The 25840-nt window shown below is 39.8% G+C and overlaps 1 protein-coding gene across 8 annotated transcripts in view; it reads right to left on the reverse strand.

Moving 5' to 3' along the window:
- The window catches only part of PRIM2 (DNA primase subunit 2), a 297212-nt gene that overhangs the window by 74964 nt on the left and 196408 nt on the right, over window positions 1-25840 (reverse strand). The gene's annotated exons all lie outside the window — the stretch shown is intronic.

Consider the following 25840-nt stretch of genomic DNA (forward strand, 5'->3'; position numbering starts at 1 on the left):
AAAAAAATAAGAAAATGCTTTTCATATATTTTTGATCTGGGGTTCTGACACCTCAATACAAGAGAACTAGAGGAACTCTGGCATCCTCTGTTTTATCATTATATAAATCAAATGGATTTTCTTTTCCAATAAAATTCTATGCATAAATTGCCAATGTGAGTCTCTTGAAGGCAAAAAAATTATAGGAATGATGCCATTTCATGGTAGTTTGAATAAAAAAATGCTCTCCAGCTTTACAACCTGAAGACTAAGAAACTTTACAGACTTTCTTAAAGTGTCTCAGAAATATCAACTATTGTGAACTATATCTTCTCACAACTTGTGAAACAGTGACTCCAAAACTCAAATTAAACAATAACCTTGAATTCATATTCCAACATTTGTGCTTTACTTTCTGGTAGAGAAAAGTTATTTCCCTGCTCCATTCCAGGTACTCTTTTACATATTACTTTGCTTAAGCCCTAACACCACTTAGAAAAAGGCTTCAGTCCCATTTTATAGATAAGGGGACTGAGGTTTAGAGAAATAAAGCAACCTGCTTCACAAAGCCTGTACAGCTGGTCAGAAGTGGAACTCAGATCTGAAATCAGGTCTAACTCTAAAGCATTTACTCTAAAAGTATTTTTTGTTTTGTTTTTTAATCAAATTAATGTGTTTCAAATCTGAAATACAAAATTTAACCAGCACATATGACATCACTTATATATATGGAATCTAAAAAAATAAAACGAACTAGTGAATATAATAAAAAAGAAGCAGACTCACACAGAGAACAAGCTACGGTCACCAGTAGAGAGAGGGAAGAGAGAAGGCAAGACAGGGGTGGGGGATTAAGAGGTACAAATCACCATAGATCATGACGTTATATACCTGTGACTTAAGACTGTACATCAACTAAACCTCAACTTAAAAAAAATTAACCAGCATGTAACAATATTTTCAAAGTATGATTATTCCTCCAATTTTCCTAGATTGAAAAGTAGGCATCATAGTCAATTATTTTTTCTAGACAATACTGTTCATACATTATATACAGCATGAATAACTATACCAAGAGTTACCTATTTAAAAGATTAGGTGTACTCTAATCAATTTGCTAACAGAAACACATACAACATTTTTACAAACTTCAAAAATTGTCATGATATTTGACATTTTGGTAGTATAACAAGTGACTGCTATGAATTACAGAATGTGAAATGGTCATAGTGGCACACCCACCTCTTAATTATCATGTAGCACAAGATATTTTAGTTTTTGAACAAAAGTGCCAATGCTTTACTGACAATCATACAATTATATCATTTATTAAAAATACATTGAATGGCATGGTTTATTTTCCTCTTAATAAACTGTGTTTTTATAGGCAAAAAGTTGACAAGAATCTTCAGTTTATCTAGGACATCCTGGAAAGCCACGTAATTCCTTTTCATTAGAATTCTCAGAAAGGAATCAATCTTTTCAATGTTAAGTATCAAAGTATTTTTACAACAATCAGAAAATTATCTGAATGTTAGAAAACAAAGCTGTTTATCAGTACCAAGAGAAAGCCTTCAGAATATAGATAATTGTGATAGACAAGATTACTGACAGAGTGAGGAAACATGATCAAGTTCATGGATTCTAGAAGGAAATTGAAGACATCTGTTAAATGATCATCAAAAAAAAAAAAAAGGTAAGAAATCATTTCCCACTCCACAATACTGATAAGGGATCAAACCAAAAAGCTGAAAGAAAAACATCTGGCTTGTACTATAAACCTACATAAAACAGAATGTTAAAAGGCTCCTTCATATCAGTTAACTTCAATTCCTCACATTTTCCTATACAAGTGTTTCTACCAATACTACCTTTCTTGCAGATGATGCCATGGCTGGGTGGGTGGGCGGCTTCCATGATGGAATCAATGAACTAAAAAGGAGGTTTCTCATGAACACATCACTCATGTCCATGTCCACGAGAAAAAAACAGGCAAGGACCACTCGCTGAGCTAATCAACACCACATGTGAGAACAAACGGAAGGTGGGAAGTTATGAATTCATCTTAGAATTCACAAGCAGAAGCTGAACTTAAGCAAATAAGTTTTTCTCATTTAATTATACTTTACTTCCACAGCTTTATGTTCAAATTCTAATTTTTTAAAAAAGCCTGAGTAATGAACAAAGTAGATGACATCATTCAGGGAAGAAAGAAAGATCTAGTATAAATGAAATCTAAGCTTCAAAATTCCTTAACTATTTTCATCATCAATGTTTTGTTTTCAAGAAAAGTCAATATTGTTCACTTAATTTTGCAAAGTTGCTTTTTAATTAATATGATTAACTTAAAAAATAAAATTACTAGAAACAGACACTTTCCCCAAATGCCACACACTATTAGTTAATATATACAGCTTCCTCCTTCTACCAAAAAGGTTCAGTTCCTTTCACAGTAACAGGCACAAATGAAGATCTTTTAAAGCAAACACCAGCAGCAGTGACCAACACGGAGCATCTGTGTGTGCCTGGCCACGTGCTGAGCACCTGGTGGACACGATCTCTGCACCTCACAGGAGACAAGGCAAACGAGGGACTAGTGTTTCCACCTGCAGACAAGGGCACAGCGCAGGCCTTGAGGAAGGCAGCTCTTCTGACGGAGATCACAAAATGAAGCAAGTCAAACCTTAACAGACCTTAACAGTAATCACAACCCTCCTTCACAACGAGTATAGCGCATGCAGCCCATCTCTGATGCTCTAGCAATTTGTAATTTAGAATCCTCATTTCAAGAAACTTAACCTTTAATACTCACCCATAAAAACAGGTATTCTTTCCTATTTTTGTAGAAGAGAAAGCAGAGGCGTGCAGCTCCCGAGGCAGAGGCCAGGGGCTGTTCTGTGCTATAGCCTTCAGCCAGAGCTCCTTTAGATTCTCAGGCCCCACTAGAAGCTAGAAAGAGCTGTGTTTGCACCAGAGGCTCTGGGCTGGCGTGGCCCCTTGGAGACTGAGAGCTCTCTGATCTGCACCTTTAGTCACATACTTGCTCATCATTTCTATTATTCCCTTAACAGTTGTGTAAGAATAGAAATTTATATACATTTCCCTTTATTTGAAAATCAGAGTTAATTAAGAAACTATGATTACTGATCCTAATGAAACTGTATTCAATGAGAACTTAAGATAATGACATTTCATTCACAAAAACAGAAATTCTGGGGCATGTAGTAAGCAAATAATACTGGAAAATGGGCTTAGGGAATAAATAGTGTTTTCTTTCATGGATTGTTAACACAGGCCTGGAAATCTGCAGCTCTGCACGTGTTGTCTCTCCCTACTTCAGGCTGGGTGATACAATCTCACATAAATCATGAGGGAGACTGATAAAAACCAAAGAAAGCACTCACTGCATTTGGGTCACATCCTAACAAATCACATTATCAGTCATGGATAAACATATCTGCTTACTATCCATCGAGAAAATCCGACCCCTATATCCATCTGATTCACACGGTCAAACACTTTTAAACACTCGGAAAAATTTTAAATGAGGTATAGCACATATCTATAGTATAACTGACCTTTTGAATATGACTCAACAGGTACTTGACAACTCAAGAAATAAACGGGGAAAAACCTTTCATAATACTGTATGAATCAGAGAAGAAATTGCTGTGAACAAACAAGAATAGTCTATGATCAAACCAAATGCATACACATACCTTCAGTCCAGCCTTAAAATGTCAACCATGAGAAAATAATGCAAAATGATAAACTTATAAGCACTCCAGTACATCTTGAAAAACAGAATGACGATTGCCATTCCTTTATAAAATGATTTAAAATACTCCGCTAAAAGAATCTTTTAAAACTGATCTTTAAAGATCCCCCCAACACAACTAACACATAATTCTAAACGCAACTTAAATATAGTGATACCATCTGTAACTCTAGTAAGTAGAAACATAGGTAATGGAAGAAGGGGTACAGAGTGTATTTTGCTTTTTACACACTCTGCACAATAAAGTATTTTACATGCTGTTGAAAATATGACAAGTGACAGCTTTTCCTACTGTTCTCAGAGGAAAGCTTTCAGGTGGCAAAAAGAAATATTTTTCACATTAAGAAATTCAATCATAAAACATCTAAAATGAAGAGTATTCAGATAACATAGTGTCTGCAATCACTGTCCACAAGTTCTCTAAACAGGCCCATGATGCTAACTCAAACTGTAAAAATCGTCTTTCTCCGCATCTAACAGCCATCACAGGAGACAGAGCAGCCACAGTCTCTGCCCCTCAGGTTCACACAAGTCTTAGGCCTACAAAACAAGACCACCCCGAGCCTTACTTACCATCACTTTTAAGCATCAACAGCACAACATGACACTGCTTTCCTAACAATTACTGTATTTTTCAAATGTTTGATTTGGATGGCCAGCAGAATTAAAAATGTAATTACGGGTGAGTTTTACTTCTGAAAAGCTGAATGGTACTGAGTACTGATTATTCGAAAGGTACTGTTCTAGCCTTTATCTTGGATCAAGTTCACTTAACCCTTACAACTACCCTTTAAGGCAGATACTATTAGGATACTCATTTACAGACAAGAAAACCAGAGCCTGGTAAGTAACCGGCCTAAAGTCAGATGATAGCTGCTAAGACGTAGACCGGGAACAAGAACCCAAGCAACATAAGTATCTATAGTTTATTAGATAAAACCACCTGCTCTTTTCTGATTTATTTGGGGAGGAGGAGAGTGACAGAGAAAGTTAAGTGAAATTATACCAAATCGCTAACTCAATTTCTCACTTTTTACCTTCTGAACCAAGAAGAACTTGTACAATGTTGATCCACCGGTTCCCACTGGTGTGCATCTGAGGTAACCAGAACTGGTTAACCAGTTCAGTCGCTCAGTTGTGTCCAACTCTTTGCAACCCCACGGACTGTAGCATGCCGGGCTTCCCTGTCCATCAACAACTCTCAGAGCTTGCTCAAACTCATGTCCATCACGTTGGTGATGCCATCCAACCATCTCATCTTCTGTCGTCCCCTTCTCCTCCCACCCTCAATCTCTCCCAGCATCAGGGTCTTTTCAAATGAGTCAGGTCTTTGCATCAGGTGGCCAAAATACTGGAGCTTAAGCTTCAACATCAGTCCTTCCAATGAACATTCAGGACTGATCTCCTTTAGGATGGGCTGGCTGGATCTCCTTGCAGTCCAAAGGACTCTCACGAGTCTTCTCCAACACCACAGTTCAAAACCATCAATTCTTCAGTGCTCAGCTTTCTTTATAGTCCAACTCTCACATCCATACACGACTACTCGAAAAACCATAGCTTTGACTAGATAGACCTTTGTTGGTAAAGTAATGTATCTGCTTTCTAATATGCTGTCTAGGTTAGTCATAGCTTTTCTTCCAAGGAGCAAGCATCTTTTAATTCCATGGCTGCAGTCACCATATGCAGTGATTTGGGAGCCCAAAAAAATAAAGTCTGTCACTGTTTTCATTGTTTCCCCATCTATTCGCCATGAAGTGATGGGACCGGATGCCATGCTCTTATGTTGAGTTTTAAGCCAACTTTTTCACTCTCCTCTTTCACTTTCATCAAGAGGCTCTTTAGTTCTTCTTCACTTTCTGCCATAAGGTTGGTGTCATCTGTGTATCTGAGGTTATTGATAGTTCTCCTGGCAATCTTGATTCCAGCTTGTGCTTCATCCAGGCCAGGGTTTCTCATGATGTACTCTGCATATAAGTTAAATAAGCAGGGTGACAGTATATAGCCTTGATGTACTCCTTTCCCAAATCGCAATCAGTCTGTTGTTCCATGTCCGGGTCTAACTGTTGCTTCTTAACCTGCATATAGATTTCTCAAGAGGCAGGTCAGGTGGTCTGGTATTCTCACCTCTTGAAGAATTTTCCACAGTTTGTTGTTTGTTATCCACGCAGTCAAAGCCTTTGACATAGTCTATAAAGCAAAAGTAGATGCTTTTCTGGAACTCTTTTGCTTTATCAATGATCCAACAGATGTTGGCAATTTGATCTCGGGTTCCACAGCCTTTTCTAAATCTAGCTTGAACATCTAGAGGTTCACAGTTCACGTACTATTGAAGCCTGGCTTGGAGAATTTTGAGCATTACTTTGCTAGTGTGTGGGATGAGTGCAACCATGTGGTAGTTTGAACATTCTTTGGCCTTGCCTTTCTTTGGGATTGGAACGAAAACTGACCTTTTCCAGTCCTGTGGCCACTGCTGAGTTTCCTAAATTTGCTGGCATATTGAGTGCAGCACTTTCACAGCATCATCTTTGAGGATATGAAATAGCTCAACTGGAATTCCATCACCTCCACTAGCTTGGTTTGTAGTGATGCTTCCTAGGCCCACTTGACTTCACATTCCAGGATATCTGGCTCTAGGTGAATGACTACACCATCGTGGATATATGGGACATTAAGATCTTTTTTGTATAGTTGTTCTGTGTATTCTTGCCACCTCTTCTTAATATCTTCTGCCTCTGTTAGGTCCATACCATTTCTGTCCTTTATTGAGCCCATCTTTGCATGAAATGTTCCCTTGGTAATCTCTAATTTTCTTGATCAGATCACTGGTCTTTCCTATTCTATTGCTTTCCTCTATTTCTTTGCATCAGTCACTGAGGAAGGCTTTCTTATCTCTCCAAACTATTCTTTGGAACTCTGCATTCAAATGAGTATATCTTTCCTTTTCTCCTTTGCCTTTAGCTTCTCTTCCTTTCTCAGCTATTTGTAAGGCCTCCTCAAACAACCATTTTTCCTTTTTGCATTTCTTTTTCTTGGGGATGGCCTTGATCACTGCCTCCAGTACAATGTCACGAACCTCCGTCCATAGTTCTTCAGGCACTCTATCAGATCTAATTCCTTGAATCGGTTTGTCACTTCCACTGTTTATCGTAAGGGATTTGATTTAGGTTATACCTGAAAGGTCTAGTGGTTTTCCCTACCTTCTTCAATTTAAGTCTGAGTTATTAACTCCTTATTGCGAAATTCAGACTTAAATTGAAGAAAGCAGGTTAATCAGAACAGGTATCAAAAACTTCAGTTTGATTCTGAGCTACTTAGGTTAGTGGGTTAGTGACCTGAGACAATTCATTTAACCTTTTTAGGACTCAATGCCAAACTATACATTGAAATTAAAAAATACTGCCTTCCTTACAAAACAAATATCCAAGACAGTGTAGTAACATTCTTTACAGAAGAATTCCAACTAATAAATGTGTAAATGCAAATAAGATAATTGATTTGGAAAATTCACAGATATTCAATTTATAAAACCATTACATGAAAAGCTAAAGGGAATTTTACAATGGAAGGTTCCGGCTACCTATATGCTTCCTAATGGGACACAATATGAAAAAGAAAGCACCATTTAGGAACGATTCTTGCCAAAAAGGCTGAATCTGAATTTAGAAAAGTCTTTACAGCTAATCCATTTACAGGAAAAATGGTAACAAATTAAATATTAGTGTAGGAAGCAAACAAATAAATCCGGAATGTGAAATTCCATAGAACAACTGGCTCATTTCTTCAATAAGTTATAGACTGACAAAACAGCAAAAAGAGAAAAATAATGGATCTCTAACAGATATTGTGAGACAAAAGCCAAATGTAACATATGCAGATTCCAGTTCAAAGAAATCAGATGTCAAATACATATACATATACATATATATATATATATATATATATATATATATTTAGGCAATTGGAGAAATTTCAACAAGGCCTAGATATTAGATGTTGTCAAAAAGTCATTGTTACTTTTGCCAAGTGGTAAGATAATCGTTATTATAATTATGTAAGGAAATTTTTGCTAGAGAGATATATTAAAGTATGTAGCCATCATATGACATAGTCAAGAACTTGCCTTAAGATACTTCAGAGAAACTATAAAGAATATAAAGTAATAAATAAATAAAATGTGGAAAAACTGGGCTTCTTCCCAGGTGGCACTAGTGGTAAAGAACACATCTGCCAATGCAGGAGATGTAAGAGACGTGGGTTTGATCCCTAGGTCAGGAAGGTCCCCTGGAGGAGGGCATGGCAGCCCACTCCCAGTATTCTTGCCTGGAGAATCCCACGGACAGAGAAGCCTGGCAGGGTACAGTCCACAGGGTCGCAAAGAGTCGGACACGACTGAAGTGACTTAGCACACATGCAGCACAGAAAAACCAATAAATGTTTGACATATTGTTTCAAGGCATATCAAGAAATTATTTATTTTAAAATTTTCTCTTTAATATTAGCCCTGGGGAAGGGGGAGTCCCATTAAGACTCCAAGCCTGCTGGATTTCCCTGTCAGGCTGGAGGAGAGTTTAAACCAGGCCAGACACCCTCTGGTTGTGGCTACAGCCTCCTCTTGGTCCCAGAGTCACTGGTTGCAAACTGGCATATGTAGATTTGTATTTGTACTTGTTTTAAATGTTTCATGATATAAAAACATTCACAAGTATTTTCTCCACCTATTTCATAAGTTTACTGTGATGATCATTGATTAAAAAGTAGCTAAGACACATATCAAGCATTTGATGAATGACAGTTTGAAAACTGAATAAAGAAAAAAGTTAAAGAATCCAGGTTCTAAATCAGGAGTCTGCAAACTATGTCTGGCCCACAGGACAGACCCAGACAACTGCCTGTTTTTGTCATGATGAAATCATCTTATCCATCTGTTTAGATACTGTCTGCAGGAGCTTGTAGGCTACATACATCAGAGTAAGCGCAACAGAAACATGCTCCACAAAGCCAAAAATATTTTCTGTCTCTCCCTGAAAACAAAGCTTATTTACTCCTGTTCTGAATTCTATCATTTCACTGTCTCTTGAAAAGGAAATTCAACCTTAAAAGGTTTTTAGAATTTTTCTCCTTAAAATTTACCAAGGACTTTCTCTATTTTAGGTTCTCACAAATAAAAACAAAACTACCCACAAAGTAGGGTTTAGGTAGCTTCATATTTTGTCCCACAAATGAATAAATCATTTCATAGCTTCAAGGTAGTTACTTTTCTGCCAAATCGAGAAACTTACAATGAAAGTAAACAAGCCAAAAAGGCAAAGATGTAAAAAAATGTTTGACTTAAAGAAAAATCATTATTAATTACTATTATTGTTACTTCAAGTTCACTGGGTTTTATAAAATTACCCAAGGGAAACAATGCATTACGTGTTTGCACACACTACAATCAAAGGGTGTTTTTTATTTAGGGAGGGAAGGAGGAAGCTCACAGACACAACATTGGAATTTCTCCTCAATAACCCAGCAAAGAACACTATACACGCATGGGCCATTTTTTCTATGAACTTCTGTATATTTTGGATTAATAGTTTAAACACATTCTTTGGCAGTCTTCAACTCAGCTTATATAACCTTTGGGTACACCCATGAGCTGATTAGTAATTTAAGGCCTAAAAAAAGCAAAGTTTCAGAGGGAAATACACTGAGACCCGAATGGTTTAATATGCAAGCGCACTAGCTAAAGGGTATAATTAAAACGACATCGTTCCTTTAAATCTACATAATTATGTCCCAAAGACATTCTCATTAGTAGCTTTTACTTTGCTACTAAACCAGAGAGGGCCTCGGGTCTACATGGCTGGAAAATAAAGAAAGTAAAGCATATACAAGGCAAACAAAATACCTGCGCAAGTCAATTACTGAACTTCTCTTTTTTGAGTGAAATATAAAACCCACCAGCCAACCTTCAGTACTGGTGAGTCCCCAGCAAAATACACCACCATTGTACCAAAGATGACCCTTATGCCTCAAACTTCAGAGGAAAAAAATAACCAGAAAGATTTAACAAACTATTTTTAATACTAGAGAGAGATCTGCTTTTGGCTACACTAACTCTACTGGAAATCTCTCCTAACCAGCACTTCCTCTACTGTACAATGATAACTGATGTTCCTATCACCAGCGTGCACCAGGCCCAAATCCTGAAGATCATTCTAAATCATTAAACAGAGGATGAGACTATGTTCAGCACACTTTTGGCGGTGAGTGTAGCTCATAATATTCACATTACTTTAAGATTAGTAATATATCTAAGGTATATACAGCAAGAGTCAATCAAGAGATTGGTCAACTCCAAGTCAGACATTCATAGGGGCCATACTGAGCAATATGGCCAACAATTCACAATGGGGAAAAGCACTCCTCTCGAAATCTGGGGCATGAAACTCTACTGGGTATTCAGAGAAATTTTGTCCAAGGGCTCAAAGGAATTTTAAACTACTTTTAAAAAAAGTACTGCCTAACCAGTGGCCCTTCTCTCCCTGCTCTGCTGACACTGATCAAATCTTCTGAAAAAAGCGCTGGAAATGCAGTTAAGAAACTGCTGCAATAATTCAGGTCAGAGATGGTGACGGCAGGGACCAGTGCTCGGCAGCAGGGGTAGTAAGAAGGATGTGCTTTCAAGGCTGAGCCAAGAGGATCTGCTGAGAGGGCAGGTACAAGAGAAAGAGTCAAAGACTCTGTATAGCAGGGTTTTTGATCTGAGCAACTTAAGGAATGGAATTGCCATTATCTGAGATGGAAAAGGCTGCAGGAAGAGCTGGTTTGGGCAGGCTCATGGCCAAGAGCCTTACTTTTGGAGACTTTGAGATGCTTCAAATATTATTGAGTTTGCATGATCTAGAATCTAGATCCTAAGTGGGCCCTTGGCTATCACGATCTAAAACTCAGGCAGAAGGATATCTTCTGATAGACACATCAGAAGCCTTAAGACAGGATGAATTCATCTGGGGATTCAGTATAGATTAAAAACAAAAAAACTGTGCTTTGTTCCTGGGGCACTGAATTACTGAAAATGAATAATACTACCTTAGGGCTGCTGAATGTCATTGATGGACACAGGACTGAGCCCATCAAGTATCCTATGAACTCTTCTGAAGCAGTTCTTTAAATTCTGATCAAAGGGTAAATCTGTCTTTGCTGCAACTGAAGAAAGATGGTTACTGTGACATCAGGCAGATAAGACCCTGAGCCGAGTAGGTCCTCAGATACAATTCTGAGGAAGGAACAACGCGCTGCAAGCAGAAGGTATGGGCAAGGCCAAGGAAGGGTCAACCACATCCTTGATGTGTGCTGCCCAAATTCAAGCAGCCAAACATGAGACAAACATGAAAAATCTGAGGGCACTGAGCAAAGTCATCTGAGGCCTGAAAGGTATCCTGAGTGACTACCTGGAAGTTAGTTTTCAGCATTCACTAGAAAAGTGAACTCTGCACAGATCTCATCTCTGCACTCACTGCCAACTTTCTTTGGATATGTGCCATTCTGGTGGAAAATCCAAACATATCTGTCATGCAACCACTCAGATTTGCTAATCTCTCTCCCTGTACTAAGACCCCCAGACAGCAGTGATGCCAACCTGGAACTTCTCCCCATCCAGCAAGAATACTGTCACAGAGACCTAACAACAGGTGCTCAGCTTTTTATGAGGTTCAGTGTAAGACGCATTCCTTGGAGGAGTGGATCTGTGTCTTTAGCCAAACCATGGTAGTAAAGGGATCTCCATTATGATACCAACAGCCTTTATATAAATACTTCCTGGGTCATGAACTACTCATGTGTCCAAATCCTATCACCTTTGAAGGTTCACTTCAAATATCAGTCTCCCCATGAAGCCTCTCGGAGGTCCGTGGGGAGGGGTGTGGTATTTCACTCATTCTGTGCTTGCTACTTTCTAACTTACCTAGAATGAGCACTAAAGGGGGGACATTTTACTGTCTTCTATATATCAGACACTAACAGTAAGAATACTATCATGTAAGTCTACCCTCTCCCTGGGCTTCCCAGGGGGCTCAGCAGTAAAAAATCCACCTGCAAAGCAGGAGACATAGGTCCAGTCCCCAGGTCAGGAAGATCCCTGGAGGAGGGCATGGCAGCCCACTCTAGTATTATGCTGGGAAAATGCCGTGAAAAGAGGAGCCTGGCTGGCTACAGTCCATGGGGTCGCAGAGTCGGACACGACTGGAGCGCCTGAAGCAGGCACATACACAAGCACACACGCTCTCTCTATCAAATCACTCTGTCTTTGAAACAAGCTCAGCTACTCTGCTTGAGAGGCTAGTGTTATATTTATTAAGGTATGTGAAAGATTTCCAAGTATCCAATAACTATTACTTGAATTTAATGCCCCTCCCACAAAAAAACACTGTCTCCACCCCTCAAGAAGCCTATAACTAATTAGAAGGTAATTCAATAGTTGTATTATAATAAAAGTTCCCTCAGTCTGGTACAGACTATATTCCTTGAGGCTGTGAGTCATGTCTTATGCATGTTTTTCCCCTCATAGTCCTTAAAGCATTGGTATATGTAGATTTTAAATACTATGAATATGTAAGCTTTTATAGTCTAATAAAATCCGAATTCTTTCCACCAATGAGGATCATGGCATTTTCTCCCCATCTCCGCTACACTTAGGGCTCAGCAGAGTAAGTGAGAGATCAGGGGTTCGGTAATGCCTACTCCCGTTTCCTTCAATAGTCCGCCTTTCTTCATGTTTTCAAAAGAAGAGGACAATTCCATCAAAGCAGACCAAGCATTTGTGGTGGGGCCTCTCCAGCAGACAGGACGATCCTGTGACCCTGGACCTTCCACTCACTAGAAAACTCACTGAGCTTCAGTATAGTTCGCTTCAGTATATAAAGTGTTCTCTTTCAGAGTTTTGTATCTCTTCACAAAGAGGAAACACCACAAGCCAGTCACTCGAGCACTCAGGGCCCACTTGTCGGAGGAGAAGCTACCATATAAGCAGCAGTCAGAAGAGTAAGTCATTCAGCTGGAGGGTTTCCTTGAAACAATAATAACTTGTTCCTGACCATCTATACCTTTTAAATGAAAAGTAGGTCTTTATTGTGAAAAAGAAAAGAAGTGTTATTCTCTCAGTCATGTCTGACTCTTTGTGACCCCAGGGACTGTAGCCTGCCAGGTTCCCCTGTCCATGGGATTCTCCAGCAAGAGCACTAGAATGGGTAGCCATTCTCCTCTCCAGGGAATCCCAGGGATTAAACCTGGGTCTCCTGCATTGCAGACACATTCTTTAACATCTGAGCCACCAGGGAAAACCAGGTCTTTATTACTAGAGCTAAATCTAAATATGAAGGGAGAGGGAAAAAAAACAAAAGTAGCACAGCCGGTAACTTGTAATGAGGAAAACGAACAGCTTGACATAGGAGGACGGTTTTCTACCAATGAATACATCGTAAGGAAAGACTACATACAGAGCTTTCTATCCCTGCCATGTGGGTGGCTAGAGAATGAAAGCCTTAAGACAGTTTTTCTGCTACAAAGGCATTTAAAATCTAGTTGACATTAAAAGAAGTACTGAGGGGGTAATCACTGCTGGCTCAGATATTTAGGAAAAGGCTAACACAAGAGTTAGGCCTTAGAGGATCAATAGGAAAGATTTTTTGGCTCCAACCAACAGTGGCTTAAATGAAATCTAATTCATCTCCAGTAGTACTGAAATTAATTCCATCCAGTTGTCATTGATTATTCAGAATTTTTTCCCTGACCCAAAAGTACAATCTCTCTCTTTTCTCTAGGCATCAAACTTACCCATCCTACAGGCAGATTTAAATTATCTTTAAAAAAAAGATCACATAAGGTTTTATGAATGATCTTGAATGTAAATTTCTAAATTTAATAAAAGTATAGCTTTTAAAACAATATTTACATGTAAATCATGCATACCATGGACTCCACTAGAAGGAGTTCTCATTACTGGCTGAAATGAAACACAATACAGTTGTAAACAGAGTTTAAATGGCATTACCACAGCATTATTCAAGTTGCATACTTTATATAAAAGGCCTCAAGGTGCAATCAATAAGTTAATAATTAAAATATATAAAACTGTAGCAGATGACAATCATCATAAAATTATGTTAAAATAATGTTTAACAGTGACTTATCAGAAAGAGCTCATTATCAAGACAGATTTTTTTTGTACTATCCCAGAAGGCCCGTGAGTTGGAGAACAACAGTAAGAAATGGAGACTGCCTTATATAAGGTATTTTTGCAAATCATCTTGGTTCTAAGTCTCTGTGGTAAGAATTTAGAAACTGCAGAAACATCTGCTTGAATTTACATGTGGCCAAGGCAGCACTTTGAAAAAGGTAAAGAAGCAGGAAGAAGGGACAGGAAGCAGCTGTGTTATGACATCCCTGAAATTCCAAGATCCTGTTAAGGTGTTTCTGTGGTCATATTATCATCCCTGAAGGCCACCCAGACCTCACAGCAAGGAGTACAGAGCATTGCTGACAACGATCTGCTCACTAACCCAGGCCCACCCGCGGCAGAGGAGGGGCGACTAGAGCGGAAGTGACCCGAGGGGAAGTGAGAAAACACGCCCACCAGGAAGGACAAGGAATGCCACGCCTCCTAGGAGGAGGAGACATGTTCTATGATCTCTTCTTGAATTACCTTGAAGGAAGCCGCTTTTGTTGGTGATATTATATTCAAGTATGCATGTCCTTGAAGAAGGAAATGGCAACCCACTCCAGTACTCTTGCCTGGGAAATCCCAGGGACAGAGGAGCCTTGTGGGCTACAGTCCGTGGGGTCGCAAAGAGTCGGACACGACTCAGGGACTGAGCACGTACTCTCCTAGATTTATGTGTTTTCTAAACACATATTTTCAAGGGGAATTTTTAAGTGGTTTCAACCGGAAGGTAGAAATAAAAGATAATTGTGATAAAAGTCATACCTAAGAAAATTAGTCAACATACATTTTCCCCTCTGTTGGTAAAGAAATATCACATCTATGATAAAATCTGAAAACATCAAAGTGGAATGCACAACTAATCTTTAAGGGAGATTTGAAAGTACTGTCATTATATCTAAATCACCATATTTATACAGATAAAAAGGTCTAATCCACACATTACCGGTGAAATGTCAGTTTTACTAAATTGACTTTACCAGTACACAAGCATTAACTGAACAACACAGTTCACCACTACCAGCTAATGATGATGGTGTACTGCTGGGTAAACTGAACGAAGTATCAATAAAACAAATAGGATAAAATACATCTTATTTGCAGGGTTTTTAACATTACAAGGAGACTATCTGAGATGAATTTTCATTATGGAGCTTATTTTGAAAGACTGGGAAATAGGGTTTATTTATAGAAAAAGCTTCTCACTAAAAACCGTCCAGTTCAGTTCAGTTGTTGTGTCTGACTCTTTCCCACCCCATGGACAGGCTTCCCTGACCATCACCAACTCCTGGAGCTTGCTCAAACTCATGTTGATTGAGTCGGTGATGCCATCCAACCATCTCATCCTCTGTCGTCCCCTTCTCTTCCTGCCTTCTATCTTCCCCAGCATCAGGGCCTTTTTCAATGAGTCAGTTCTTCACATCAGGTGGTGAAACCATTGGAGTTTCAGCTTCAGCATCAGTCCTTCCAATGAATATTCAGGACTGATTTTCTTTAGGATTGACTGGTTTGATCTCCTTGCTGTCGAAGGGACTCTCAAGAGTCTTCTCCAGCACCACACTTCAAAAGCATCAATTCTTCAGTGCTCAGCTTTCTTTACGGTCCAACTCTCACATCCATACATGACTACTGGAAAAACCATAGCTTTGACTAGATCAAACCATAGCTGTGATCACATGGATCACAGTCTTGTCTAACTCAGTGAAACTATGCGCCATGCCATAAAGGGTCACCCAAGATGAATGGGTTATGGCGGAGAGTTCTGACAAAACCTGGTCCACTGGAGAAAGGAATGCCTTGAGAATCCCATGAACAGCATGAAAAGGCAAAAAAACTGTCCAAGGAAGGAACAAAACACCCAGCACGGTGGAGAGACTGCTGGATTCTTTTGCATAGTGATGACAGCATAGACCTGCTAGGGGCAGCGCTAGGACTTCAGTGCATAATGACTACTATGTATTTTTTTGAGGTCAGTGGGAAAATTCAGAAGTGAGGGTGGCATTTAGGAATCCATCTGCAGAGCTGAGAAAGTGTAAGAGACAGTCCGTCTTATTCAATGCAAAGGAAAAAAAGAAATAAAAGGCTGCAATAAAAGACTTTTTTAGGTGAAAAGATGTAAAGAAAAACTAAAGGATAAAGTAGCTAAGAGGATTAAATTAGCTCAAGATCCACATACTATGTTGCAGACATCAATCATCTCTCTTTTGGGTATCTCTCCAGTGGGGATAAACAGTCAACAATTCTTTTGAGAATCTAGTAGGAAAACCACCTTTCTCCCTCCCTGGTTGAAACCCAAGAAGCACTGAGCTTAGTGACAGTTGGTGTGTGCCCGTCCTCTCCCAGGCTCGCCCACGCCTCAGGCCTGGGCGAGGCTGTCCATGGTGGTGCCCACTGTCTCCCGCTGGCCTGTCCTCAAGCCCTGACTTTCTAGCCGGCTCTGGCTGCCTGCAGCTCAGCTCACAGAGATCCACAGCACCACAGCCAAGGCTCTGAGATCCAAGATCTGGATTTCTGAGTGAATGTGGGTAGTTTTCCTTGACTCAAGTTTCTTGATTATAAAGTGGTAAGGACTGACGTTTGCTCATTCAGATTCTACTATGGTATAAACAACCATGCCAAGCCCAGGGCTCTTATGTAAAGCTCAAGTGGTGAGTAAAATGTCACCTTTGGTTTAAGCCTTCACTGAATACTCTGTTCAAAACTACATTCCCTGCCTTCTCCCTAGCATCAGCAGTCTGGCCCATTTTGGAGTTTACACTTACCCAGTTACCTGGAGTCAATTTACTACTCTGTAAAACCTTAAATTAGTATCTTCTCGCTGTCATTTTCTCCTAAGAGCACTGTGCATATTAACAACAAAAATTTAGACTACATTTTTAAATGGTGGGTAATATATCATTTTAATACAACACAATCCATAAGGTATCACTTATAAGACAACAGTTACAAATGAAAGATTAAAGTTGAACTGTTCTACTTTTTATCTCATTTTCCTAATGTAAGTATGGCAAGCATTTGGAGTAGAACAGCAAAAGGAGTTATTACTGAAGCAATTTTTCACCAAACTAGTGTTTGGAGGGAGGGATGATAACACCTGTTTTAGTCTAATGACAAATTTAACACAACACATAATTTAATTGAACAGCAGACTAGCTAGCCTCTTGACAACTCATGAAGGCAAGTCCAACCTGCTCAAGTCAATGTTTAAATATGAGTTCTTATACTGTGTTATCTAGAATTTGTATTCGAAATGCAGTGGAAGCCGTGGAGGTAAGAGTTAAAACCTTAACATGCACACATCTTTATTATACAATAAAATACTTAGAATAGCAAATATAACAGAAGCCTCATATAGCAAAAGTTTAAAAAACACATTCTAGAGACTTGGTAGCTGCTAGGGGTACCTAGAGAAGGAAATGGCAACCCAGTCCAGTATTCTTGCCTGGAGAGTCCCATGGACGGAGGAGCCGGGAGGCCTGCAGTCCATAGGGTCGCAGAGAGCCAGACACGACTGAAGTGACTAAGCAGCAGAGGTACCTTTAAATTGCCACTCAAAAGCAAAGTAACAAAGATTAGACTACTTTCACTAGAAACTACTTTTTATTACATTCCAAATACTTTCCTAGGATATAGCTAATGGGAAAGTTAAAACAAAACAAAAATTTTTTTGAAAGAAAAGCCAAAAACATAACCAATTAAACTAAAGTTTCTGTCCAAACTTTATAAAGTTTTATAAAGTTAAATAGATTCATAAATACATGGAGAAAACATGTGAATGATTATCAGTTCAGTTCAGTCGCTCAGTCGTGTTCGACTCTTTGTGACCCCATGAATTGAAGCACTCCAGGCCTCTCTGTCCATCACCAACTCTCGGAGTTTACCCAAAACCATGTCCATCGAGTCAATGATGCCATCCAACCATCTCATCCTCTGTCGTCTCCTTCTCCTCCTGCCTCCAATCCTACCCAGCATTAGGGTCTTTTGCAATGAGTCAATTCTTCCCATGAGGTGGCCAAAGTACTGGAGTTTCAGCTTCAACATCAGACCTTCCAATGAACACCCAGGATTGATCTCCTTGAGGATGGATTGACTGGATCTCCTTGAAGTCCAAGGGACTCTCAAGAGTCTTCTCCAACACCACAGTTCAAAAGCATCAATTCTGCGGCACTCAGCTTTCTTCACCGTCCAACTCTCACATCCATACATAACCACTGGAAAAACCATGGCCTTGACTAGATGGACTTCTGTTGGCAAAGTAATGTCTCTGCTTTTAAATATGCTATCTAGGTTGGCCATAACCTTCCTTCCAAGGAGTAAGCGTCTTTTAATTTCATGGTTGCAATCACCATCTGCAGTGATTCTGGAGCCCAAAAAAATAAAGTCTGACACTGTTTCCACTGTTTCCCCATCTATTTCCCATGAAGTGATGGGACCAGATGCCATGATCTTAGTTTTCTGAACGTTGAGCTTTAAGCCAACTTTTTCACTCTCCTCTTTCACCTTCATCAAGAGGCTCTTTAGTTCTTCTTCACTTTCTGCCATAAGGGTGGTGTCATCTGCATATCTGAGGTTATTGATATTTCTCCCGGGAATCTTGATTCCAGCTTGTGTTTCTTCCAGCCCAGCGTTTCTCATGATGTACTCTGCATATAAGTTAAATAAGCAGGGTGACAATATACAGCCTTGACATACTCCTTTTCCTATTTGGAACCAGTCTGTTGTTCCATGTCCAGTTCTAACTGTTGCTTCCTGACCTGCATACAGGTTTCTCAAGAGACAGGTCAGATGGTCTGGTATTCCCATCTCTTTCAGAATTTTCCCCAGTTTATTGTGATCCACACAGTCAAAGGCTTTGGCATAGTCAATAAAGCAGAAATAGATGTTTTTCTGGAACTCTCTTGCTTTTTCGATGATCCAGCAGATATTGGCAATTTGATCTCTGGTTCCTCTGCCTTTTCTAAAACCAGCTTGAACATCTGGAAGTTCACGGTTCACGTATTGCTGAAGCCTGGCTTGGAGAATTTTGAGCATTACTTTACTAGCATGTGAGATGCGTGCAATTGTGCGGTAGTTTGAGCATTCTTTGGCATTGCCTTTCTTTCGGATTGGAATGAAAACTGACCTTTTCCAGTCCTGTGGCCACTGCTGAGTTTTCCAAATTTGCTGGCATATCGAGTGCAGCACTTTCACAGCATCATCTTTCAGGATTTGAAATAGCTCAACTGGAATTCCATCACCTCCACTAGCTTTGTCCGTAATGATGCTGTCTAAGGCCCACTTGACTTCACATTCCAGGATGTCTGGCTCTAGGTGAGTGATCACACCATCGTGATTATCTGGGTCGTGAAGAACTTTTTTGTACAGTTCTTCTGTGTATTCTTGCCACCTCTTCTTAATATCTTCTGCTCCTGTTAGGTCCATACCATTTCTGTCCTTATCGAGCCTATCTTTGCATGAAATGTTCCTTTGGTATCTCTGATTTTCTTGAAGAGATCTCTAGTCTTTCCCAATCTGTTGTTTTCCTCTATTTGTTTGCACTGATCGCTGAGGAAGGCTTTCTTATCTCTCCTTGCTATTCTTTGGAACTCTGCATTCAGATGGGAATATCTTTCCTTTTCTCCTTTGCTTTTCGCTTCTCTTCTCTTCCCAGCTATCTGTAAGGCCTCCTCAGACAGCCATTTTGCTTTTTTGCATTTCTTTTCCATGGGGATTGTCTTGATCCCTGTCTCACTGGATAATGATCATACTATAGATGCAGGTTCATCAACAACCTTCCCATTACCCCAGGCCTTGAGTCCTCACTCACTTCTAGCGCCTCCTGCATCTCCAGGAGCCCCAGTGCTTCCGCCCATCCCACATGAGGACAATCTCTGTCCACACAGGCATCTCCTACAGCAAACGGTTCTATTTCTCGTCTTCCTGATTTCTCAAACCTGTAGACATTACTGCTGCTGCCTCTATTTTGTCATCTATCATTAAGACCAGGAAAATCTGTTTCCTGTTCTCACTTTTCTTAGAAGTGACTTCCAACATACACTACGCATGCTGGGTAGCAGGAACAGCTTACTTCAGAAAGCCTTCTCCCTCTTAGTCCCTGGACCCCAAACTATTCTCTCTTTCTCTCCCAATATTTCTAGCAATTCAGGTCTCACTTCAGGCTCCTCCATCACTACTGCAATGGGGTTATCCCTCAAAGCTCAGCCTCTGCTCTCTGCACTGCTCTATATTCTCCATCTGCCCATTCACTTACCTGCATGAGGCTTTTCCCTCCACTCTCCCTGAATGGCTCTCAAATCCACATCCCTGCGTTTCTCCTCACAGAACAGCACCTCTCACACTCTAAGGGCCCCATAAAAACCACAGAGGAAGGAAGGAACAGATAAGCCAACCAATCAACCAAGAAGAATTTCTACCTGCACATGGATTTAAATTTACACCAAAAACTCAACTCATGACCCATTTGTCTCTACTCTGATCCCAGACCCATCAAGTCCACACACAACCTCTGCTCCTGGAGTTCCCACCTTCCTGTTACCTGTGGACTGTCCAACCTCCACTATCCTGCAACCTCTTCCCTGAACCTTCCATTTAAACTTGTCCCAATACCACCACAAGAAGACCTGACTCTCTCCCAGTCTAAAGGCTGCATACCACTTCCAGATTCTCTTCTGAAAAAACAATTTTCCCTGTTTAACACTCGCTAGTGGCTTTCTCTTGACTGAAAATGAGGTTCATTTAAAGCAACTCTACTCTCACATTAATCTGCTTCTCCTCCTGTCTCATCTCCTACTTTCCTAAATTCTACACCACAAATAAACAATAGTATTTTGTAAACACTTTTAAGTAGGAAAACCCTCTTTAAAGTGAAATTTTACATATAATTCCAACACATAAAAATAGATGAAGGTACTGTTTTGTTACATTTGTTAAAGTGGGGACCGAAATCAGACATCTGAATCTCCCCTGTAAACTTCAGCCCTCTTTCCTCTGGAACCCAGGAGTTTCCAAGAACACGGCCTGAAATGCATTCCCTTAGTCTAAATACCTTAAACATTTCCTAAAACAAATCATCTCTGCTGGAATTCAGTCTTTCCCCTTAACCCTCATCTCTATTTTAGGTGACATGAAATCTTAACCAGCCATCAGATTCTATTCGACTTGTGGAAACTTTACTGATTCCTCTGCGTCAAGCTAACCCCACCTTCCCATGAAGTCCTAAATGAGAAGAGCTAGCATTTACTACATGCCAGAATCTGGACTAATCCTTTACCAAATCCTCAACACGTCAATCAAGGGTAAACAGGGACAGAGCTATATATCCACAGATGTATACACAGTTACTGTCCATATTCTGTAGATGAGGACACATTCCAGGTGTGGAGTCAAATGTCAACTCAGTCTGACTCCAAGTCGGTACTTCATATTAGTTTTCTCCAGCCTTTTTAATATGAGCACATGTAAAACGCTATTTTGTAAAGTAAGTGGAAGGAGCTACTCACAGTTGAAGGCAACTAACACTGAGCACCCCAGGCCCAGCGACTCCCTCAAGGGATCAGGGGGCGCCACCGAGTGTGCTGGAAGGGTTCCAGCGGAGGAACTCTGCGTGTGTGTTCAGTTAGTATTGACCAGCACCTGACGTGCAGCCAGACCTCAAATATATACACGTGGGTTACTAACAAAGGACAACATTACACTCAAATTGCAACAGAAATAGACAAGAGAGCAAACAGCTGGAGATTTTCACGCCTCTATCTGATAAACTACGATCACTTAGATTTCTGTGAGGCAACATCTAAGACAGTTCCCAGTCTGCAGTGTGCATCACTTCCATGTGGAGTCGTGGAAACCATCAGCTATGGACCCGCCTCCAGGGTCTGATTCTGAGAGTCATCACTTTCGACAAATTCCCAGACAGTGCTAAAGCTGATGCTGCTCACTGGGGTCATGGGTGAACCATTGGTGTTAAAAAGAAAAACCCAGTGGTAAACATGCTTCATATATGCACACCTCACCAGCCAAATACTTAATCCTTGGGTGGTCCATTTTTAATGACATGGGTCTGCAATAAGTCATGATGTGAGCTGGATCTGGAACAAAAGATAAGCATTTTTACAGTGCTAAACATTGCCTGACCCAATTATGACAACATGGAGCAGACCTCGGGTACAGCCTCACCAGGGAGAAGAACTCAGCCACATAACACATGATCTACAGCACACTTCACGTCCAACAGAGTCGGGTCAAAGCAGTTCAGACAACAGCTCTACAAGCAATCTGATTAAGTGGACACATTGCTTTGAATTTATGGGAAGAATTATCTAGTTCAATTTAATCCTTAACAAAGCCAGTGGCTGAAGGGATTTAATATCCAAATTCCAAGTGAAAGAACATTTAGTGCCAAGTTTCTGCATGCTTTCAATAGAGGTTTGATTAATTTTATCTCTTGTGCACAGGGTGAGGCCTTCTCTCAGGCAGACTGCCATGTAAATTATAATTACAACAAGAAAAACTTGCATAAAACTGTACTATGATTCATAAATATATTTAATTTGCATAAAGCATAAGTGCATTTATTTCAGGAATCTCAGAAATTACTTAAGGAATAACACATTCAAAGCTTTGAATATCTCTTATAGAATCATTCATAAATTCAAAGAATCTTATTTGAAACCTAAGTGCAGTTTTCACATGTCCCTGATCCCCACTGACAAGAGTAACCGAAAAAGATTTATTGTTAAATTTTTAATATATCATAAACATTCACACTCAATATAATTAATCTAATATAAAAATCCTACATAATGAAACTAATACTTTGGGAGTAAGTTATACCCTAAAGCAATTAGTCCGCTACACGATCATTCATAACAACAGAACGTTCTCTGGAAGTGGTTGATGTTTTAAAACTAGAATTCCTTACCCTCTAGTATAATATGCATCCAAATAAAAATGATATTTGAATATACCGACAGGTCAAATCCATACAGAAGTCTGAAAGCAGACATTCAAATATCCCAACAATCTCCAAACCAGCTGACAAAAATAAAACCTGGTGAATGAGTAGCAGCAACAAATAACAGAAAAATTATAAAATAATGGCAGAAAAACGACAAATGATGGAAGAGCAGGCAATGCCTGGCCTGCTTTCCCATGGTTCCTGGTGCCCGTGTACTGCTGTCCTTTCCTCTCTTTCGTCTGATCAGCACCATCACCTCCTTCAAACTGGACCTGAGCCTGATCTCACCAAATCTTCTCTAGCACAGCCCTGTCTAATAACTTACTGCCTCCAGGCCACCTCAACAACATGCTCCTTCTCACCACCGTGTTGTCTAACTGTGTTCTGGTTACCTCTCTCAGGTCACTCTATTACCAAACAGATTGAAATCTTACAAAGCAAAAGTCTTTTAAAAAATCAGTGTTGGCTGATACAATCTAAAATCCATATTTAAAGAAGTGAAATTCATTTCAACCAGGAGGGAATGTAAGTGGAAACCTTGTTCATACTATTTTCTGTGTAAACTTTTATAACATCTCAAATTGATTATATGATGTTAGTGAATGTTCAAAGCTATGAAATTATGTATCTTTAAATCACACTATCATGACCCTACACAGCTGGTCCCAGTTGGTAGTCATTTATCTAGCAAGACCAGGTCCTACTGGCTACTAATCCTTCTATTCTTAGTAACTATGTTGGGGGGTGGGGGGGAAAGCCTGCATTTGCAGAATCACCTCTGCCACAAGTATACTTTCACAGTTCAGTTCCTACTACCTACAAGCTGACCGCTTCCTGCTCCGCCAAAAGCAACAGTAAGGTATCCATAATTTCTGCTCAGACGCACAAAGCAACGTACGTCAAATAAGTTACAACGAGGGCGTAAACAGAAGAAAAAGCAATCAGAAGTATGGTCACCTGGGAAACCACAGAAAGGAGCAGTCCAAGTGCGAATGACTGCATCAGCTCAGAAGCATCCCGCACCCTCAGGAAACAAGCCATCCAACAGAAGCAACGTTCCAAGTCATTTCTGGGCTCAACGTCAGGTCCTTTCATTAGAGCACTACAAGAAATGCCCAATATATCCTCCATAACCACGCTCTATAAACAGTATTTTAAGGAATCAATTTTCTGTACCTCTAAAAAGTATTTTTAATTGTATGTACAGTTGAAGAGAGTATTTTCGTAAAGAGATGCTAAATTACATTTCATTGCAAAAATATGTAAGATATAAATGAGAAAAACATGAACTTTTATTTACAACAGACTGTAACAACAGAACACTAGAGAGACACAGTAAATCATACATGTACCTTAAAACATTTTAGTCAAAATAATATATTTGCTGTAATCAGTAATAAGCTAATGAAAATACAGACTGCTACATATTATCTAGAAAGATAAAAATTATTGATTTTTCTTTTGCAATAATTTTTGAAGAAAACTTTTATATTTTAAAATAAAAATCTCATTTGAAAAATATTTTCAAACACATAGCTTTAAAAGTAAATACTGATGGCCCTGATATGAGACCATCCCGGGGTGGGGATGAGAGGGGTGTAGGACAGACGCACAAGCCAAAGGCCTGGTGCCCAGATCTGCCTCTACCTCCTTTCAGCTCCTCTTTCCCCCACTTAGTTACAGCACAAACCAGGCTAAAGAGCTACCTCAACTTCACTCCCTTCATTGAAAACCCCACCTCATAAATCCTTCCTTACTGTGATGGTTAATTTTTTGACCATCACGGGCCTAGACCTCTGGCCATATTATTCTGGATATGTCTGTGAGGGTATTTCTAGAGGAGATTAACATCTGAACTGGTGGCCTGAGCAAAGCAGATGCCTCCCCAGTATGGGGGGCCTCATCCAACCCTCCCCAGGCCTGGACAGAACAAAGAGGCCAACTCTCCTGTGACTAACAGGTTATCTCCTCCTGCTTCCCCAGGGGCTCAGTCGGTAATGAATCTGTCTGCAATGCAGGAGACCCGACTTCAATCCCTGGGTCAGTAAGATCTTCAGGAGAAGCAAACGTCAACCCACTCTGGTAATCCTGCCTGAGAATTCCACAGACAGAGAAGCTGGGCGTGCTGCAGTCAGTGTGGTCACACAGAGTCGGACACGACTGAGTGACTGAACCGAGTGACTAACACACACACACTTCCTGTGTGAGGGCCATGAGCTCACTCGTGGATTCTTTCCTGCCTTCAGACTCAAACGGAAACACCAACTCTTTCTTCTTGGTTCTCCAGCCTGCTACCTGCAGACTTTGGGGACTCAGCTTCCATAATCACTTGGGTAGTTAAATACCTGTCTTTTTGTACAAACACACACACACACACACACACAAATGCACACAATTGGTTCTGTTTCTCTGGAGAACCCTAACACACCTATCTACTTAATACATCAACTTCCTAATAAAAAGATCAAAAGATCATAAAACATTTTCAATAACATACAGTGATATCAATGACAGAGCAAAGTCCTCACAATGGCTAATTTACAGACTTTCCAATCATTTAGTAGCATGATAGAATTCAACAAAACTCCAAAACGGTCTACAGTCTTTCACCAAGTAAACTGTTCCCCTGATGAATACATACAGAGGACACAATCAGAACTATAATCAGAGATTTATGTGCTCAGGATATTGTTTGCAATAACATTTATGACACAGTCAAATGGATACAACCAAGTGTTCAGTAACAGGCAAATGATTAAGCAAATTACATTCTTTTCAAAGGACATGATTTCATGCAACTAATACAAATGATATGTTCAAAAATGATTCAACCTAAGAAAATGATCATAATATAATATCAGTTTTTAAAATGAGAAAAAACAATGATATCTCAAGTTTACAGTGATAAACATCTATCTAAAAATTC

This window comes from Giraffa tippelskirchi, chromosome 8 (assembly GCF_054371585.1).
Source record: "Giraffa tippelskirchi isolate mGirTip1 chromosome 8, T2T-mGirTip1v1.2.pri, whole genome shotgun sequence".
NCBI lineage: Eukaryota > Metazoa > Chordata > Mammalia > Artiodactyla > Giraffidae > Giraffa > Giraffa tippelskirchi.